Raw genomic sequence first — 20,983 nt, forward strand, 5'->3', positions numbered from 1 at the left:
ACCCAAGAATCTGTGGGTACATGTAATTAACCCACCACTGATAAGTGTCTTTGATAGAGTGAAGCTTGATAAAGTTTGTGAAGATTTCTTTTTGGATTTAACTTATAACTTAAAGTTGAGGACTTCCTTTCTTTACCTGTCTCTGTTATAGATATACCACTACATAACTTTCTTTAATTTTGTGGTTTAGCATATGGACTCAGCAATTTATATTCAATTCATACTAAAGTTTTCCTGGAATACTTTCCTAAAGGGCAGGATAGATGTTGTTGTTGCCTTTTTGTCAGTTCATTTTTGGTTGGGTTCCATCTCTGTTATCTTTATGATCGAACGTTTTTAGAATAATTTAGGAGTTTAAGCATATTGCCTTGCCATTCAATGATAATGAGATTATTTCTTGCTGCTTCTCTACTTGCTTAGGCTTGAACTCATGAATAGTAGGATCATAGCTTAGATTACTCTGATAAGTTAATGCTATTATTTAATAATGGTTCAAAGAATGTATATATAATCTTTATTACTTAAGTAGTTATTAAAATCAGTATGAGCCATGTCATAAATACATGCATATGTATGTGTTTATGCACATGCGTACATAAAATAACTCTGATGTGAATACTATCAGATAAGGCAAAATTTCTTTTGCTACATTGCTTATGTGATGTCAGTATAACAGTATCAATCATCTAACATATGACCATTTTTGTTTTTTCTTTAATTTTTCATGTCCTTGAATTAGTAAATCCATAATGCTGCTCTTGCAAGCAAAATTTATGAATTGGAACTTGCAATTTATTACCTTGCTTCATTATTACCTAAAGTCAGCATGGATGCCAATATCAGAGCCAAATGGGTGTTGTTCCCATATTCACATCGTTCTCTTCACTAGATTTCATCAAATTACCATTTCTCATCGTAAACTTCAGCTTGTCTTCAGTTATTAGTATTGATTAACACTAAACTTACTTTGTATATGCAAGTATATAGACTCGGCACTTCTGCTCATGCTGCAATTAGGGAGTTCTTTGCTTTTGTTCTTTCATGAGAGTCATTGGCACAAGTTACAAAATTGAGGCAGAATGAACTACTGTCTGATTGAGCAAAATTATGGAGCAGAATGAATGATAGCTGCTACTTTTTTGCTGCATCAATGGTAACATAGCATTGGACTGTATCCTGCAAAGGATTCAGAGGATATTTGTGTATCCCAGATTTGGATGAGATATATCCTCTAAATGGTATCCTGGAGAGGATATCTATATAGTTATTGAGTTAGTTTTGGAGACTTTAGCTGCATCCATTTATGAGAACACCCCTACTTCATTTAACTGGTGATTTTTGGGATCTCAGACCTTGAATTGTAAGTCCAGTGGACCCTACAAGCCCTCCAACTTCAGCCCTCCTCTTGTCAACTGAATCATAAACTTGAACATTCAAATTATGTGTTCCACCATGAAGACAAATCATAAAATAGGGTAGCTGGGCACCAGTTTGGTTCACAATTTTTTTAAAAAAAAAAAAAATAAAAGGGAGTATAAGTTTGGTCGGCATGCTAAGACCATATAACCTTCCTAGTCCAATTGCAGGGAACATTTCCTTGTCCACAGACCCATATATGAAGTATCTTGATGTAGTCACTCTTTCAATGAGGATGTCAAGTTGGATTTAGGTGGAGGGCCGACATCAAGGTGGCAAGCTGTCGTAACATAAGATGCTTAAAATATGAACTGAATCTGAAGAAAAAATTTATGCTGCTAGTGGACCCTTGTTTCTTATGAGAAGAGATGGAGAAAAATTTTTGAGCTCGATACAATGTAGCTTGGTTGGCTTGCTAGTTATGTTTATTTATTTTATTGAGACGGATGTATGATTAGGTGCCTGATTTCTGCTTAACAATGTTCTTTTAGCCTTCTCTTATTTGCTTCTGGTATGATATCTTGAAACCAACATAGATAAGCTAAAGCTACTTGATGTCTTGATTTAGAATGGCTTTCACAGGCAAGGTGCAGGTTAAAGAACTCGCAGTATCATGCAGAGAGTTGCCAATTGAAGTGAATAGGTGCAGCATGACTGAAAATTTAGAATTGGAATTTTTATCGGAATCTCTTACATGCACCGCTATCATTATCATCACCTTATCCAAGCATATCATCTTTCCTCTTATTTCAAGAACCTTAGATCAGCTGGAACAAAATTTGGTACTAGAAATCTTCAATCTAAAGATTGATGTCAACCTACCTCTGTTAAGCCCCTTGCCTTCACTTGAGAAGCCTGGACTACAATCCTGAACTGAAGTCAAACAAGCTATACATGTATCTCAAACTGAAGTAGTGAACATAACTTCACCACAGATTACCTCTGCTCGATCAGCGCATCACCCTCACTTCTCGATCGGGCAGAAACAGTTCTAGTACTAATTTCGGAGCCAAACAACCCTATCAGTAACTACGGTGAGATATTAATGTTTCATCAGTCAAACAAGTAATGGCTATGTAAATTTTGAAGCCTTATCCACTCTATCCATTGTTTAGAGTAGTCAAAGGTTACCGCCACAATCATGTTGATTTCTTATAGCCCAAGTTTCCGTGTGTTTTGCATTAGGGGCATAAGTTTCCATGTTGAATCCAAAGTACGGTTCCACAAAATGAGGCATGTTTTTTATTGCTATAGAAAACAGCAGCTAATTTTTAAAAGGTTACATAACAATTTATTTTATGTGGTACCTAAGAATTTATGGTACATGTAATTGAAATCAAACTGAATTACCCAACAATACCTCCAGCATTTTTCTTCAGTCTGTCCCATCTAAACTGTACTGTAAACTTGAAATCAGCTTTCCCCTGGTGAACAGGACATCCTATGAATAAGTTAGCTGGGCATGCAAAATCCCACTATGTTGGTTTGAAAATATATTTTCATATGTTGATAACAACAAAATGAAAAAGAAGAAGAAGAAGAAGGAAAACAGAGGAAGTAGAGTATGTGTTTTTGGACATTTAATTGGCTGTTAGGAGAAGGCATATCTTGGAGCATAGACCCGGATCTGGTGGGTGCTGACGAAGTCATTCTTCAATCGGTCTATCAGGCTGATTGGTGGAGGGTTAACATCAATTATGACAACCAGTTGAGGCATAAGATTTTCTCTCTGAATTAAAAAACATGTGTTGATAGCGGATCTATTTTCTGATAAGGAACAGAGGAACTTCAGAGGTGGATTCCGTGTGGCTTCGATCAGCCTTGTTGGTCACGGTTACTCATTTTATTGAGAGAGATTTGCAGTTTGGTGATCAAAATCTGGTTAACAATGCTCCCTTAGACTTGTCTATCTGAATTCAGGTGACATATATATCATACAACTTAGGTGACCTTAGGCTATTGGATGCTTTGGTTTAAAGTGGCTTTCATATGTAAGGTCAAGGAATGATGTCAATGCTACCTCCACCAAACTCTTTTGAGGGTAAATGGAGGAGGCGAAGTGCTTCCCCCAGCTTTTCTTGAAGTGTACAAGTTAATTACAAAGATACAAAGCAACATGATTACGCAACATAAGGTAGAGGAACTACATCAGTTGAATTGTATGCAACTATGTTCCTGAACTCAGACAAAGCGTGTGCGAGGCTAAGCCGAAACTAACAAGCTAAAGCGATAACGTAGCATTATTAAATTTGGCATTGGGTCCTATGCCACACATTCATATACTAGTTTGCCCTCTTGTACAAGTATGCATGAGATTCGAGGGCCATTCAGTGATTACAGAGACACGAGTTGAAAAAAAAGAAAACTAAGTTGGTCATGCCTTTCTTCCATGTTTAACCTTTCACCCCACGAGAAAAAAAAGGAATAGAAAAGTAGCCACGAGAAAAATATGGGAATGAATTTGTCAATCCAATTTGGTAAGTATAGCTGTGATTTTTAGAATATCACCAAGTAGAAAACGTATAGCAGGTATTCGATGTTCTTATTTCATTGAAGAGATAATGCCTGAAGTCTTTCTGGCAAACATTTTAATTAGCCTTTTGAACTAGACCTTGCCGGCTGCGCTGAAGGATTTTTTTTTTCTTGATTGAAGTGACTTTTGATCGTGCGGCACAAGTTATTCGTCAGCAGTTGTGTTAGCAACGGGAGAAGTCAATGTCCTGTGCAATTAAAGAGTGATTCTGGCGAAGCCGGATAAGATTCTCCTGCTCTAAGCCACTGTACTTTGACTGGGCATCACACCTAAAATTTATTGTTTAAACTTTGTAACTCGTTTTATATGTCCAGTTGTTAAAGGGATGATGTTAATCTGCTTCTCTTTCTTCTTCACGCTGTTGAAAAGTATTCCAACCATTTTAGAGACATGTTTAGATTAGAAAAAGAAAGTGTAATGCGCTTCGAGATGTAATATATTTTGATTTTTTTTTAAATTTATATGTACTAGCTTGTAAGAAAAAAAAAATCGGTTCAAAGCGGTAGGTGGGAGAATTTGGAGCCCCGCTGTGATCTGACTCTCTCCAGGTGTCGGGGACTTTGACTCCATCCAAGGGCTGTCGCTTTTGTTTTCACTGAAAATCAGATTCAGTGTCGCATACGGGTCCATCCATCACGAAGTACAAAATCAAGAGGTTTGATCCGGTCAAAGTCCACCACAATATTAGATGACAGGTATTTTGTTGGGATGTTATTTTTTAGTATTTTTCCCCTAAAATTGGACGGATTAATTATGCTAGCAATCGTGGGCGTCCCAGGTATTCTGGCCCATTTGGAGCTCGCGCACCTTTTATTTATTGGTTTAATTACTTTAAAACTCTCAAACTTTTTTGGGGGTTTTCATTTTTATCCCGACCTTTCTGTAAGGGGATCACTCATAGCACATTTAGATGCTAGAAGGGACATTATCATTAGTGGATCTAGTCAGTCTACTTCTTCTCAGCCAGGCGCTCAAGAAAGTAGTGTTAGGGGGACTAACCTGTAGGGTCAGTATGTTGGATGGTTCCAGGAGGACTAAATTTTGAAACAATCTTAGAATTATTGGGCTGTCGGTTAGGGCTGCAAAAGGGTTGGATCAGACTGAGTCACGAGTGACTCCGATTCAATCCAATTCCATATTCGAATCCTAATGTTAGACCCATAAGTTCAATGTCTCAGAGCTATGCTATACAGTTGGCCGTACTTAACTTGAATGCAAAAATGTTTTAAGTTCAATTTGTTTTATAAGAATGTTTTATAACTTGAATAATATACAGGTGACTGCAATAGGATGAAACTAATGATATACATGAGAACTCTGAAACTGAGCTCAGTCGCAAAGTTTCAGCTAAAACTTTTCACTTACCTTTTGGTCAAAATCTCAGTTTCGAAGGTTTAGTGCTCCTAAAAAATAAGCTATCAAAGTTTCAGAGCCCTGAAATTGAGCTTAGTCTTAAAGTTTCAGAGCTCTGAGCTCATTCTCAAATTTTTAGAGCTCTGAAATTGAGCTCAGTTTGAACGTCTCGGAGCTCCAAGTTATGCAGTGAAACTTATCAATTTCACTTACCTTTAAAATGTCTTCAGTCCATGTTTCAGAGCTTAGCTTCATGGCTCTTAAACTCTCTTCAGTCCATGTTTTAGAGCATAGCTTCACAGCTCTTAAACTCTCTTCAATCCATGTTTCATAGCTCTAAAACTCTCTTCATTCTATGTTTCAGACCTCAGTTTCACAGCTGTGAAAACTCTCTTCAGTCCTGTTTTAAAACCTCAGTTTCATAGCTCTGAACTCTCTTCAGCTTCAGCTTTGAATTCATGGTCCATTTAATTCATAAAACCTATATGGTAATGCTAATGCAACAGAGTTCCACAACTGGCATGCAGCTCACAGAAAACCTATATAGCGAAGCTTCACAAAACTATTTGCCATTCATAGCATTCAAGAGGTCATGCCATGTATTACAGATGATCTTATACCAAGTTTAAATGCCATATGCATTTGTATTTGCATATTGCCACATCACGTAGGAGAGAAATTAGAAAGGAAATGGAAGGAAAGAAAGGAAAGCAGGATGTACTTCAGTCTACATCAACAACTATGTGGTTTTCTTGCAATATCAGCTTCCTCTATGTATCAATGATCGCACGGGTCAACTTCCATCACAGCCATCAGACGGGAGGACAGAAATTGCAACAATTTGAAAGTTCGAGGGTCTGATTGCAACGAAACAAAGTGTTGGATAAAAATAATTTTTTTTAAAATTTAAAATTTTTAAAATATTTAAGCCTTGTTTATTAGTGTTTGGTCTTTCCCCATCTCGCTTTCGATTTTTTTCTCGCACACACGCTCTCTCTCTTCTCGACGGCATCCCTCACCCACCACAGCGTCGGCGGGCCCAGCGGGGGAGACTTTTTCATCCGCGCGCGAGGGGGACAGCGCGGACGCCGTCGTTTGCTCGTGCCGCCATCACTCGCCTCCTCTCTGAGGATCTCTCTGTTCCGTCGCTTCTTAAAACCGTCGATAGCAACACCAGCGCCTACATCGCGTGGTATTATTCCACTCGCCAGTCCAATCCGTCTCCTACTCGATTTCTCCCAACCATATATTATTCTGCTCTCCTGCACGGGTCGGACTTTTTTTTTGGGGATATTCTTTTATTTCTTATGCCTATATAAACAGAAGCCAACCAGCCACCGAAACAGGGGGTCGAGGGTGAAGATACGTGCAAAAGACCAGCCTGGAAGCATCAAAAATAGACAAACCGTAGACGCAGATAGATAGCAAACGGGATCCTGCCCCCTTTCGATCAATCTATCTATCTGTTCATCATCCCCTTTCCGGAGTCTCTTATAGATTCAACTTCCAGGAGGGGTCCAGGATGGGCGACGGAGGAGCGGGTAGCGCCCCGATCCAGCATCCGGCCGACGGGCAAAGCCCGAGCCGGCGGCTGCCGGACTTCCTCCAGAGCGTAAATCTGAAGTATGTGAAATTAGGGTATCATTATCTGATCACCCACCTGCTGACCTTGCTTTTGATTCCATTGATGGCGATGATCCTTGTGGAGGCGGGGCGCGCCGATATCCGGCAGCTGTGGGTCCACCTCCAGTACAACCTGGTGAGCGTCGTGGTGTGCTCCACCTTCCTCGTCTTCGGTAGCACCCTCTACATCATGACGCGGCCCCGCCCGGTGTACCTCGTCGACTACGCCTGCTACCGCCCGCCGGACCGCCTCCAGGTCCCCTACCGCAGGTTCATGGAGCGCTCCCGCCTCTGCGGCGGATTCAACGACGACGCCCTCGAGTTCCAGCGCAAGGTCCTCGAGCGCTCCGGCCTCGGCGAGGAGACTCATCTCCCCGAGGCCCTGCACTTCTTGCCGCCCTGCCCCTCCATGGCCTACGCCCGCGAGGAGGCCCAGCAGATCATGTTCAGCTCCCTCGATGCCCTCTTCCGCAACACCGGCATCAAGCCCAGGGACATCAGCATCCTCGTCGTCAACTGCAGCCTCTTCAACCCCACCCCTTCCCTCTCCGCCATGATCGTCAACCACTACAAGCTCCGCAGCAACATCAAGAGCTTCAACCTCGGCGGCATGGGCTGCAGCGCCGGCGTCATCGCTGTCGACCTCGCCCGCGACCTCCTCCAGGTCCGCCGCAACACCTACGCCGTCGTCGTCAGCGCCGAGAACATCACCCAGAACTGGTATTGCGGCAACCGCAAGTCCATGCTCATCCCCAACTGCCTATTCCGTGTCGGCGGCGCCGCGGTGCTCCTCTCCAACCGCTCCACCGACCGCCGCCGCTCCAAGTACAGGCTCGTCCACGTCGTGCGCACCCACCGCGGCGCCGACGACAAGGCCTTCCAGTGCGTCTACCAGGAGCAGGATGACGACGGCAAGGTCGGCGTCTCGCTCTCCAAGGATCTCATGGCCATTGCTGGAGGGGCGCTCAAGACCAACATCACCACGCTCGGCCCCCTGGTGCTCCCCATCAGCGAGCAGCTCCTCTTCTTTGCAACCCTCGTCGCCAAGAAGCTCTTCAATGCCAAGATCAAGCCCTACATCCCGGATTTCAAGCTCGCGTTCGACCACTTCTGCATCCACGCCGGGGGCCGCGCTGTGATCGATGAGCTCGAGAAGAACCTGCAGCTCCTGCCTGTCCATGTGGAACCCTCTCGGATGACCCTGCATCGGTTTGGCAACACATCCTCCAGCTCCATTTGGTATGAACTCGCCTACACCGAGGCCAAGGGGCGGATTCGGAGGGGCCACCGGGTATGGCAGATCGCGTTCGGGAGCGGCTTCAAGTGCAACAGTGCAGTGTGGCAGGCTCTTCGCAACGTGAAACCTTCTCCCAACAGTCCATGGGAGGACTGCATCGATAGATACCCTGTGCACTTAGTTGATGGTATTCCTTCTTTACAGCCTCAGAAATAATGGTGGCTGCATCGAAAATTAGGCTGATTGGTTTTGGTTGGGGGTGGGGGGGGGGGGGGGGGGGGGGGGGGGGCGTGGTGGTCTGGTAAGGGACATGATTGGGCTATTCTTCTCTTAGGTTTTGTTCATCTATTATTCCATCTGCTATTTAATTATGGGACTCATAAGATTGGCTGTCTTAGTGTATCTGTAAAAGCACTTTAAATTATTGGATTATGGGATTGCTATTCTTGTACTTTAATAGTGTGAAAGCTTTCAGGCATAGTGCCCTCATGTGTGCTAAGGTAAAATGCCATTGGAACTGAGTATTGACATTATGACTCGCTTCCTGCTTCCGCATACTGCTTTTTCACCTTTTCTTGTTCTTCTCTAATGAACTTTCATTTCAACATGCTCATGTTTAAGGCTTCAGTAATAATTTCAGTGCCATCTAATTTTGTATGAAATCTAGTATTTATTTTATGATGTTTGCTTTAATTATCTCTGTTCCAGTTGAAGATTTTTTATGCATTTTTCCCTTCAATATTATACATGCTGGAGTTCTTTTTACATAATATTTTGTCTTTAAGGTACAATGCTTAAAACTTGGATATAGTAAATGTCGGTTCCTTTTATTAACATGTGATAAGTTTCTTTTCTTCACAAGATGCTGTTTTAATATATTCTTAAATAAATCTTTCTGTTGCATTTTCTTGAGTTTGTCTGATTGTTTTGCTAGGAGCTAATGTTCTAAGATAATTTGCTGAAATTGACCATCAGATTACCTGAAGAAAGAACTTTCTGGGGCAGCAAGAATCCTGTCATTATTTACAAAGCGAACTGAACGCCTACCGTGTTGTCAATTTTGCAAAATGGCTTTCTTCCGTTCGTCTCAAGGTTTTCCTTGAGGCCTTTGTTTGAATGCCATTGGTTTTTTCTTCGTTGACTATCTTAAGACACTACTAGATCCTGCACATGCCATCCAATAAAATTGGTACTTGTGTATCTTTATAATGTTGGTCGACTTGCAATATCTTAAAGAGATTGATGTTGATAAAGGTGGAGGGTGTTGCTTGAATACCCAAGGGACTGCAGTTGTGCTTTGAATACTGTAGTCATAGTCAATTCAAAAGAATGAATTTGTATCATAAGGTCTTTGTTGATTCCTGGCTGAATGAGAGTATCGGTACTCATACCTAGCTTGTATTAATTTGATCAGATATTGGTGTAAAATCCATAACATTTTTTTATGAATTGAACCTTGACTGGGAAAGAGCTTGTGGTAATATCAAATAGGACTTCCTCTTCGAATATTTAGTGAGTTGAGTTTACCATGATATTCAGGGAAGCAAAAAAAGGGGGAATGTGAATCTGCATCACTATGTCAAAAATAATGCATTTCTTAATGATTAATCAGATAGTTTATTTGGAGAAGAGCAAGTTATAAAACACTAGATCAGTCTCCTCATTTTGTTTATCTCAATGCTTGTCATCTAGTACTGATGCTAAAAGTGTCTTTGGTTTTTTGCCCCAGAGGCTTCCTGTTGCTGGTAAAAGTGGATTATAGATCAAACACTGACATCATGTGGATAAAACCTTATTGATGTGTAGTTTGGCAGGATGATTTTCTAATTTTCTATTTTTAAAATTTTTGCATATATTTTTGCTTCAGCCTATATGTTGATAGTTATTATATCTCTAGAAAATTATAGTTCACAAAGAACAAACCTTGATTTTTCTGCTTATTTAGAAAATAGATTGTTTGGCTATTTGCTAATTTGAGTTTGTTGTTTTCTCTTGTTTTCATTAGGTCCCATTATATTTCTTGTGAATATGATGATTAGTTTGAATGATCTCGAAAAGTGGAAGGAATCATGATTTGTTGTTTGGATGATAAGTGTAGCCGTGCTTTAGGTGGTGAACCAGATGGAGGTTGCATGACAGAAAAATCAAACCAATGCAAAGATGAGTGCACAAGGTGTAGCAGCTTGTATGGATTAGAAATTTGGCTTTAAAGAGTTTATGATAATTTTAAATTGGATTTCCTATTTGTAGATTCTAGTGATACAGGGAACTGCCTCATTGACCTTTGAAGTTGTAGAGAGTAAGGTATCCATTTCTGCCATGCTCAAAAATGCTACTTTGTATTTCCTGACATGGACGATTAACTGCTTTATATACATATATAATTTTCATAAAAACAGACATTATTTTCAGCTGTTTATTAGAAGTTTGAATCACAATCCATCCTGAATATCTGTATTGATTATTGTAAACTAACATGACATAATTATGATTTAAGCAAGCTCAAAATCCATGTTATAAACTTCATAAGGATGCCTGTAAATATGTTTACATGTTAGCACTAGTGTACGTGTTTTGCATTTATTGTCAGTACTTCGGAAAATTTATTTATTAGCATTATCATTGAAAGTTCATACGGTATGCATTACCTTGATTTCTAGGAATGTCTTGGACCGCAAAATTAAGTAATATGTAATTGGAGAATAGTCATATTTTTAGTTACTGTTGTTGCGCATTTGCAGGCTCAGGCCTTTGTGATAAAATGGGCAGATTCGGTGGATGGATCGCTTTTAAACCCTTTTTATGTTGATTTCTTATATACCTACCTGGTATAACCTCAATGTATTCAAAATTCTTATAATTTTGTTTCATATAACTAAAGCTTTATAAAGTAAATCCCTTCGGAACAATCAATCACTGGTCTATCTTATCATTTACAAGAAGCTTTTCATTTTAGGAGTCATATTTTGAGGGGTTCACTGTTAGATAAATTCTCACCAAGTGGTTTTGGAGACTTGCTACAGAAAATGATAGTTTACAATAACTAATCACTGAAAATAAGTTTTACAACAGAATGAGCTGGAATGAGAGGCATTCTGCAGACTATGTATTCCATTTTCTTTCTTTTAAAGTTGGTTTGGAAACAAAATATGCATATCAATTTAAGGTCACACATCCATAGATCCAAGTATTCTTAAGTATGTTAGGTCTTCTGTTTGCCTACTACAAGTGCAGTTCCAATTACAGTTTCTTTGCACCATTCAAGTTGTGCATGAAATCTTGTGTTTTTGCTAGTAAAAACCCTCAAAAGATCATTAGCTTCCCCCAACCCCCGTCCCATATGAGTGGAAACTCACTAAATTAGCATAAAATGATTTTAAACTGAAATGTGAGATATGTTAGTGATAAAAATTTGAAATAGAGATTATATGTGAATGTTCTGAGTTATCATGTTTCAATAACCTCGCGCATGCAGGCACAAGAAAAACACATACATACATATGTACAATCAATAAATCATTCAATATGATTATTTTGCTTCTGTCTAGAACCTTCCTCATCCTGGTGCCCAAGCAAAACAATTGACCGTCAATAATGCCTTGACTCAAGCAGTGCAGACTTTTATCATCCAATTTGAGACTGATTTTCTCTTTCCATACCATAGGATTAGAGTTGCAAATTGATTTATGAAAGGATAGATATCTGTTCCAGATTACTTCTGCATCTGAAATTACTGGAACAATATAGTTAACTGATAAGCTTGATGGGAGTTCATATCAATGTGGAGCTATTAAAGCTGGATGTAACAAGACAGCAATGAATTTAAAGCAGTCAAGATTCTCTGATGGCACAAAATTTGATTAAGGGTGATGCTCCTATCTGAGCATAGAGCAACTTCAAAATCTTCATATTTTCCTGCAATTAAAAAGAAGCTGCTGTGGTTACGGTTATGTTTTATAATACAGTTCACATGGCCATGCACACCCACTATGTGGCTGTGCTCTAGTGACTGCACCACCTCGGACCAATGTATATCTGGCTAGGCCACATAGTGGATTGTAAGTTGCAGCATTAGCATACTCGAAAGTTGAGCATATTGTTTTACATCAAAAAAAAAAGAAAAGAAATTTGAGCATATTGCATAGGGGGCTGTTGTCAGTTTTTAGGTTAACAAGTCATGCTAGAATAATTATGGAATAATCTTATAATATTGTTATCAAAGTAATTTATTTTTACAATATTTTCTAAAATCCTAACTGCATATGCACCCATATATGCTGTTTCATACTGCATATTCACTACCCTTGCTTCTTGCACCCCATGGGCATTTTTTAAAAACTTTGGCTGAATCTTGTTGGTCAAATAGCAAGGATGGTACTCCAAGAAGTTAAAAAGGGATGGAGGGGGTTGGAGCATTACGTGATGCATGATTATGAGGGTATACAAGGGATAAAGAAATACCATGGTTGCTGCACCATAAATCTACGGTATGCATTTCAAGATCCCTGATCATTGGTTAGATTTGCAAATACTGTCTGCAAAATGTAGATCTATTTTGGTTTTTGCTTGTCAATTATCGTAATGATATTTTATCAATACTATATGCTTTGTAGTTTTTAATTATTCTTTATCTGAACTTAACAGTATGAACTTGACCAACCGCCACTAAAACAATTGAATTCTGAACAGTATTCTTGTTAGTTGCTAGTAAAATGATAAAGCACCATATTGAAGCAGCAAATGCTGTAAGAGGGGTAATATTGATGTTGCCTGTATATCTATAATAGTGAACTTTTTTCACTTTAATCATAATTATTGGAATGTTGTCCAGAAATAAGAGTCTGGGAGGCAGTTAGCTCTATCAGTTTGCATCAACAATCTCTGCAAGATTGCTTTGTAAAAGAACTTTCTAGCTTTAGTTTACAATATCCAATTGTGATATCACTAAATTTAGTATTCTATCTGCATTTTTCAATATTATGCCTACATTTTTTGATTTTATATATGTGCAGCCAACTACTAACTATATCCTGTGTCTCTAAGATTATTCGCCTTGGATACAGGTATCTGATGCATATAGACAACAATATAGAAACGATACCTGCAGGATTATCCTTGATTCTTCATATAAGAAAATTCAACCTCACATGAAAGAATTCTTGAATTCTATAAACCAAAGAAATGTAACTTCTTAAATTCTTTTTTTACCTATTAGACTACTGTTAAGAGATATGGATGGAATTTGCTTAGGGTCCACTTGGATTTCATTCATTGATGCTATAAGCCTTAAAAAAGGACATTTTCTTATATCCATTTTTTCTATTTTTTAATCCACTAGATTAATGGCAACTCATATTTAAGAAATTCCAGGAATATAGTTATGAGATATAGATGGAATTTACTTAGTGTCCATTTGGATTTCATTCTTTGATGGACCAAATGAGCACAGTACATGCTTCACTTTTGAGCTAACTGTCTCCTTTTTTTTTCTAGGCTACAAATGGATTGAGTCTCCGCAAAATCCTAGTTAGATTACAATCTAGCAAGAGCCAATCCAAACCGCCCATATAAAATCATTGGTTGGGCCAGGTCTCGATTTAGACTCCACTAATATTTGGGATCAAACTTGGATCTTTCACCTTTTGACCCAGCTCTGTCTCAACCTGTAAATAACCTGAAGACCTTAATGAGTTAGGTACCGCAGCCAATTAGGCCCAAATGTATATGTTTATTTAGTCAAGTTCTGTGAGGAGAATCAATGAATGTTTGCTGAAATAAGGTTAATGCATCATTGAGTACTTAAGGCTATTTATATCATTGTTGTCATTAGAGGAGTTGCCTTTTCATTAGGACTTTGTGAATTTGAGTTGGATCAATAATAGTTCTATGAACTAAGGAGTAGATTGTCTTGCTTTTAACTACAACTAATAATGTGGTGTTTGTTTTTAACTACAATCAATAATGCGGTGTTGAGCTATAATGCGAAATACTCTAATAGATTTATCTTCAGGTAATTATACTTTACACATCTTTTTTTTTTCTTTGTTTTAAAAAAACTTACATGAGAATTGTAATAAAATGTAGTTAATGTTGTGGATATCTAGAAGATATTTGATGCAAGGATTCAATCATTCAAGTGCCAATCGTGTCATGCCGTGCCGTGTCAACATGTTCCTGACACCAAGCACACATGTGCCATGATACCTTTTGAGGACAGGTCTGTATGTCTTTATACCACTCACTACAGTGTCAATTTCTTTGTTATATTATATTATATTATATTTGCTCTTTTGGCATGCATGACACAACACACTTTGCCAGCCACTAATCAGCATACCATTGACGACACTTGAATCCTTGATTTGATGTAATTTGGTTTTCAAGGTAGGCTTAGGTTCTTTTTTTTCAGTTAATTTGATGTCATGTTTAGCATCCAGAAATTGCTTTATATCCCTTGTTTCAACCGTCACTTAGTGATCAACCTGTGGACGAAATATTTACTTTCTGGTCCCTTGTTTGATGCCAATTTATGTTTTAATCCCTTGACTATGTGAAGAGGAAAGGTACAGTGTGTGATAGGCACAAGTGATAAAAACAGGCATAACTGTGTTTAATATAGGCTTAAGCATATATAAAACAAAGCATGAGTATGTACTGTATATTACATACCATGTATGGTAATATGAATCTTTTTTAGGAAGGTCTGGATTTCTACTTTATTGTGATCTTCGTATATAATTTAGGGTTCAAACTTGGGTCTAGGTTGGATTAGGAAAGTTCTAAATTCATCAGGATTGCAATTTGAAAATAGCCTGGTCGCTTGTTAAGTGAGGTTCCCTAGAGTTAGAATTTTGCTATTTTAGGAAAGTCTTCTGGTGTTTTTCACTATACAGTACAGGGAAGGAGTCAGCAAGTGTCGTAGTCAATTGAGGACTGAGGTGTCATATCTAGTAATGTCATATGGTGTCTTTAACTTTATAAGGAGAAGTAGAGGCTATGTAAATTCAATTTTGAGTAAATATTGAATTATTAGAGGTTCTTTTCCTCTCTATTAGGACTCACTTAGACCTGGAGCAAACCTGCATTTTATTTAAACCTGTAGACTTTTGGGAAAGGTATGAGCTCAAAGATGGACCATAGGTTATCAAGGCGGCCAGGTCGTTCTAGCCAGTATGATCTGTGACTGCTTAGGTGGACTGCTTAATGATTTAGGCACTTGATTTTTTTTTTGAAGAAAAAGCAAAAAATCTCAAAAGTCTAAAAAGCAATGGATCGGACATAAATTAGGCTGCTCGCTAGTTTGAAAGGAGTTTAATAAAGAAAGTCAAATAATTATTAGAATAGTTAAATTCCTTCTCCAGTAAAAAAATTTGTAGAACATGGTGCACTTGAAGGTTATGAAATTTGTGACATATACTGATTGCTTTCTTTGTCCAAAGATTCAAGTCTTCTTGTTGAAACCAAGATCTACCACTTCAAGTATGGAAATGTACTACTGCTGCTGCTGCTGTTGTTGTCACTCTGATGTAGAGTTTTATTGCATGGTTATGGCACTACAAAAAGGCTATTATGATGCATTCTACTTCTAACAAGTAGACAAAGTGGAATTATACTGCCTTATTTTTTTGTGGGCAGTATTAGGACTTGTTATTGGTAATAATAAGATATCATCTGAAACTTCAAATGTAAATTATGGAGTTTCAGCATTATAATTTGTAGTGCCATGCCCCGTACAAATTTGGTTTTTATTTTGATGGATGTTAGCTGTACAAGTATTGTTTGTGTTTGCATGACACATGTTATGCAAACTGATATTTCTCAAAATATTGGAATGCACTATATTGATATATTAGATGAGATTTTCTGATTTTCTTCCAAATTTTAAATAGGTCTTTTTTTAGTTATTATTATTAAAATCAAGGCCTAAAATAGCAGCTAATTAGCCATGATTTTCTTAGTCGCATTTCATTACTACCCTGTGTGGGTATGCTAATTGCTGAACACTAAAATCAAGACCTAAGACAACGTAATTGATTATTCCTGTTTCTAATATCACTCAATATATCAATATTTCGGTCCATGTACATAAGTTGCAATATCTTACATTTTTTTGAATTCTCTAGCCTTCCGTCCTGACCAAGATGAATGAGATATCAGCCTTTGAAAATGTTGCTCAAGATGGCACTTGGCACATCACTAAAGCTTCTAGCTCATCGTTATGATCATTTAGTTTCTTTTTTCCAGCTTATCCATTCTCTAACTTTGTAGGGCCTTGAAGTCAAGATCCCTCAAAAGAACAGAAGCTATAATGACATGTAGGCGCACCACCAATAATCATCTACTTGCTTTAATCGAGTCATATTTTTTTGAATTTATAAGTAAGCATGGCTTTGCAAAGATGACATATGGCAATGGGTGTGCTCCTTCATGTCAAATTGCTCCCTTGATGAATTTTAAAAGATCAAATGGGGCGGGGGGGAATCCACTTGAATTTATTAGGGAAGAAAAGAGAGGATGTTCAAACTCCCAGAATGGAGAGAAACCTCCCACAAATAAGAGAACAAACATATGAATGGCATATTTGGTGGTACAAAGGAAGTTAGTTGTTCTATTGGTTGCAATTCTCTCCGTGGTTCTCAGTCCAAGGATTTCAGTATGGATAAAATTCAGGAGGTTGTCTTTGGGTCTAGGAAATGGCAACGCTTCTGGGCCTGATGGTTTCTAATTTTGTCTTTCAAAAGGCTTGGCGTTTTGTGAAGGATCATTTAAATTTGCTTATAGATGATTTTCATAAAGGTGTTGTTAACTCAGGTCCTATTGATTATTTTTTGATTACTTTGGTTTCTGAAGTTGAGTTGACTTCTGAAATTAAACATTTTCGATCAATTGGTCACATCAACTGTGTATAAAATTGTATCCATGATCTTGGCCAATAGGTTACAAGTTGTTATTGGATAATTTGATTGATTCTTCTCAACCTGTTTTTGTGGATGGAAGAAATATTTTGGATGATTTTTGCGGCTTTAAAACTAGTTTATTGGTGTTCCATTGCAGTGTGGAAGGTGTTTTGTTGAAGTTGGATTTAAAAAAATCTTATGATTACATGAATTGGGAATTTTTGTCTAGTGTTTTGGAGGCTAGCGGAGTTGCCCAGAAACGAATTGGTCGGTTCAGGGAACTTTTGTATCAGTCTAAGAGAGCTATGCTCTAAATGGTAAGCCTGGCAGATGGATTGAAGTTAGAGGAGGGTGAAGGCAGGGTGATAGTTTGTTTCCTTTTCTCCTTGTGCTAATAGCAGATATTCTTCCTGGGTTGCTTCAGGTTGCCTTTTCTAATGGTGATATTGCTGGACTTTGGTCCTGTTGGTTTTGAGGTCTCTTCACATTCCATCTCGGAGGTCTCTGGTTGCGGTGTAATTTTTGGTGCACGATTTGATGCATAAACCCAAGTCTAACAAATAATAGTTCTTTAATAATATGCTTAAGTAAAACTAATCCAATTTTACTTGGACCTGCATTATTCCTGATGGCTGTACTTTTTTGCTTTTGTTAACAGAGTGACCCACAGGCTCTGTTTTGGATTGGGTGTGAGTCAATTTCTCCAAAATTTTGGATGTTCTCTGTCTAGAACTGGCGCATTCACATCCCTGCTAATGGGTTAGTCTAAAAGCTAAAAGCCTAATTCGCACTCAGAATCATCATGACATTGGTACTCTGGATGGTCAGGTATACCCTCTGATCCAACTTAAGTTGCACTTGACTCAGTTTTTAATGATCCGGCCAGGGGTTTAGTTTAAGACAAATATCTGAAGTGATTTTTGGTTGACTGGACCCTATGTATAACTATAAAATTTTATCCAATCGCATATAGCATTTGCAGAATCTTGCTTTCAAAAATGAAAATGACAAGCATACACATTTCATGGAAATGTTTTTAGACATCAGAGGCAGATTACTTCTACTACTGAACTACTCTCTTGGAGAACAATGTTGATACTTAAATGATTAGCATAGGGTTACAATCATCATATTCTCCACAAGCCATGAAAATATTTTCTTTCTTTTTTTTAATCAAATGGTTAGAAGATGCACCAACTCAACCAATTGGTACCCTCCTTTGCCCTTTAAAGTCTCATAAGTTGCTGCCCAACAGAACATGTTGGTATGTCATGCTACGATATTCTTGGGATATGATTTTCATAGATATATTATGTAAACACTTGGACTAATAAGGTAAAAAATGTATACCTTTGAACCTTGGTCCCGTGTTAAGTGCTACAAAAATGTATGTTTTATAGCCCATTGATTATAGATCATTTAAGCTGTTAGTTTTGTAGATGCTTAAATGGTTGTTGGTATAAAACAGGTTGGGCAACTCAAACTAGTTGGTTTAAAGAAAACTTCCGAGCTTTCTTTACAACCGGAATAACAACAGCAACAACAACAATTGTAACAATAGTTGCAATACTAGAGCAACAACGACAATAGGGATAACAATTTGAAAGCTAAATTTATGTAAATTCAAAATCCAAACGCATTTGAGGAGTAAGATAATTTAGCCACTACTCCTACAGCATTGTCACCTTATGAGTTGTAATTGGCATACAATAGCACATCTTGATATCACTGCCATCTAGCATAATTGAATAGTAGGAACAATTTGGACCAGAATGAACATATTTGTCGTTAGATGTCCATGTCCAGTTCAAAAACCCTACCCCAAGTCCAACTACCTGGGATCCATCATCCAAAAATTAAAACCCAAAACCTCCAATCACCCCAATTCATTTCCATTCAGAAACCTTGGAACTGCAAAAATAACATCTTCGAGTAATTATCATGATAGCTCAAATGTTGCTTTTCTTATAGCAAGAGTAAGACAAGACCCTAATTGTTGGATACCCACTTCTCATCTCAGAAGAGAAAGCGAGGTGCTGCATGTGGGGGCCTTGTATGACACTCTCAAGCCTATATGGTATTCCATAATGAGGCATCGTTTAGGAATGCTTTGAAACCATCACTAATTGGGTCAAGGGTTGCATCTTTCGCGCGAAACAATGATTCACCTTTTTTTTGTATGAATCCAATGTTACATCGTGCAACTCACTTTTGAATATGTGCAGGTGAATGAATGAAATAGTTTGGAATCCTTTAAAATTTATGCAAAATGCAATCTAACTCTTAACGTCATAGAAGAAGATCAAACATTTTTTGGCACCATAGATGCAACTGAAACTTCACTAATTGGATGCATCAAATATTGCGCCCGTGTATTTTTGTTGCTTTTAAAATTGTCGATTCATCAATGCATATTATTTATCACTGGGCAACAAAATTCGTGCATGAATCTTTCGCCATATATATATATATATATATATATATATATATGCAGTCCTGGGCTGCTTGGTGAAAATAAAGTGATCCGTATTTTGCAAACCCAGGACATCGTCGACAGGAGTTGTTTCCCCGGGAAATGATAGAGCTAATGCATTGACAAATATTAAGTTGGTAGCTTTTTCATGGAGACATCACTGAAATCTTCCCCAGAGGCCGAGAATCCGGTCAATCTCGATTTCGTCGATGGGAGGACCGATTTTAAAAAGCCGTTGATGGTCACCGATACAAGGGAAAAGCGTTCGGGTGTGGGGGACGCAGGAGAGGGACCACATCAGATGGGTCGCATCCACACCGTCCGACAGTCCGCTACACGTAAAGCTAACGAACACACTGCCCTGGGCCACGACCACAAACACTGATGAGATCCTGTGTCGTGGTGACGTGGCACGTAGCAGCCGTCCAAGGTGGAACAAATCTTAGAACGCACGCCCGGGCCGCACACCAACACATGCAGGCTTCCACCAACCCGAAATCTCCACGTAAGCAACACTGATGTGGATCATGTCGTATGATGACGTGGCATTCTGTGATTGGTGCATGGGGTGTTTGGGTGTGTGGCGGTCACTTTAAAGCGTTGTACCCCGGTCAAGAGAACTCAGTTATCAAGGAGGGACAGGGAGATGGATGGGATAATTTTTTTGAATGGCTATTATTTTGGTATCTATTTTTTTCCTCGTTTTAATTTTCTCTTTTTCGGGGACGACGCTCGCTCGTTGTTCGCTAGGGTTGGATTTTATAGGCAGAGAGAGAGAGAGAGAGAGAGAGAGAGAGAGAGAGAGAGAGGGGGGGGGGGGGCATCTTTCGAAAAGCGGTGGTCGCCAAAACCGATCGCTCTCGCTATCACGCACACTCTCTCACATCGAACGCAGGACTCCAATCTCTAGGCCCGGCTCTGGGCGCTGTCGGGACAAACTTTTTGACGACGATCTCCTTGTGTGGATCAGCTGCTCCACCCATAACACAGAATACAGTGCATCAATCTAGCAGTTCAGATCGTCTTTTAAAAAACAGCAGTTATGATATTATAAAAGGTTAAAGTGGGTTCATGGGCTCCCATTATATTTATGTTAAGTATAATCATACGCTTGTAAGTTACGGATCCACATGGTATTGATATACGGTTCCTCATGAATATTTAACAGCAAAAGGGCTCAATAATATGCTGTAGCACCGTACATATTCATAAGGGATTGCCACAACTTACGTACTTTACTTTTATCTATACAAAAAAATTATGTATTATACGATGGATGATAGATCAAATGGATTTTCCACTTAGCAAAATTCGGATCAAACGTTTTTATTTGCTGGATTTTTCAGTTAGACAAACAAGGAGTTGAACAAACATGGCCGTGCTGGCTTAAATTATAATAAATTGTTTTCATCCATCGTGTAAGCTTGCCAGCACATCCATGTTCGGTCCCA

At 38.7% G+C, this 20,983-nt stretch overlaps 1 pseudogene across 1 annotated transcript; it reads left to right on the forward strand.

Annotated features, from left to right (window-relative positions):
• The first annotated feature begins 6,327 nt into the window (after window positions 1-6,327).
• On the forward strand, window positions 6,328-8,613 carry LOC103715020 (3-ketoacyl-CoA synthase 4 pseudogene; annotated as a pseudogene). Its single transcript, XR_015968919.2, has one exon. The product of XR_015968919.2 is annotated as a 3-ketoacyl-CoA synthase 4 pseudogene (transcript).
• The last annotated feature ends 12,370 nt before the right edge of the window (window positions 8,614-20,983 follow it).

This window comes from Phoenix dactylifera, chromosome 9 (assembly GCF_051530095.1).
Source record: "Phoenix dactylifera cultivar Ajwa chromosome 9, Ajwa_hap1_PhDact_Kaust_v1.1, whole genome shotgun sequence".
NCBI classification, from domain to species: domain Eukaryota; kingdom Viridiplantae; phylum Streptophyta; class Magnoliopsida; order Arecales; family Arecaceae; genus Phoenix; species Phoenix dactylifera.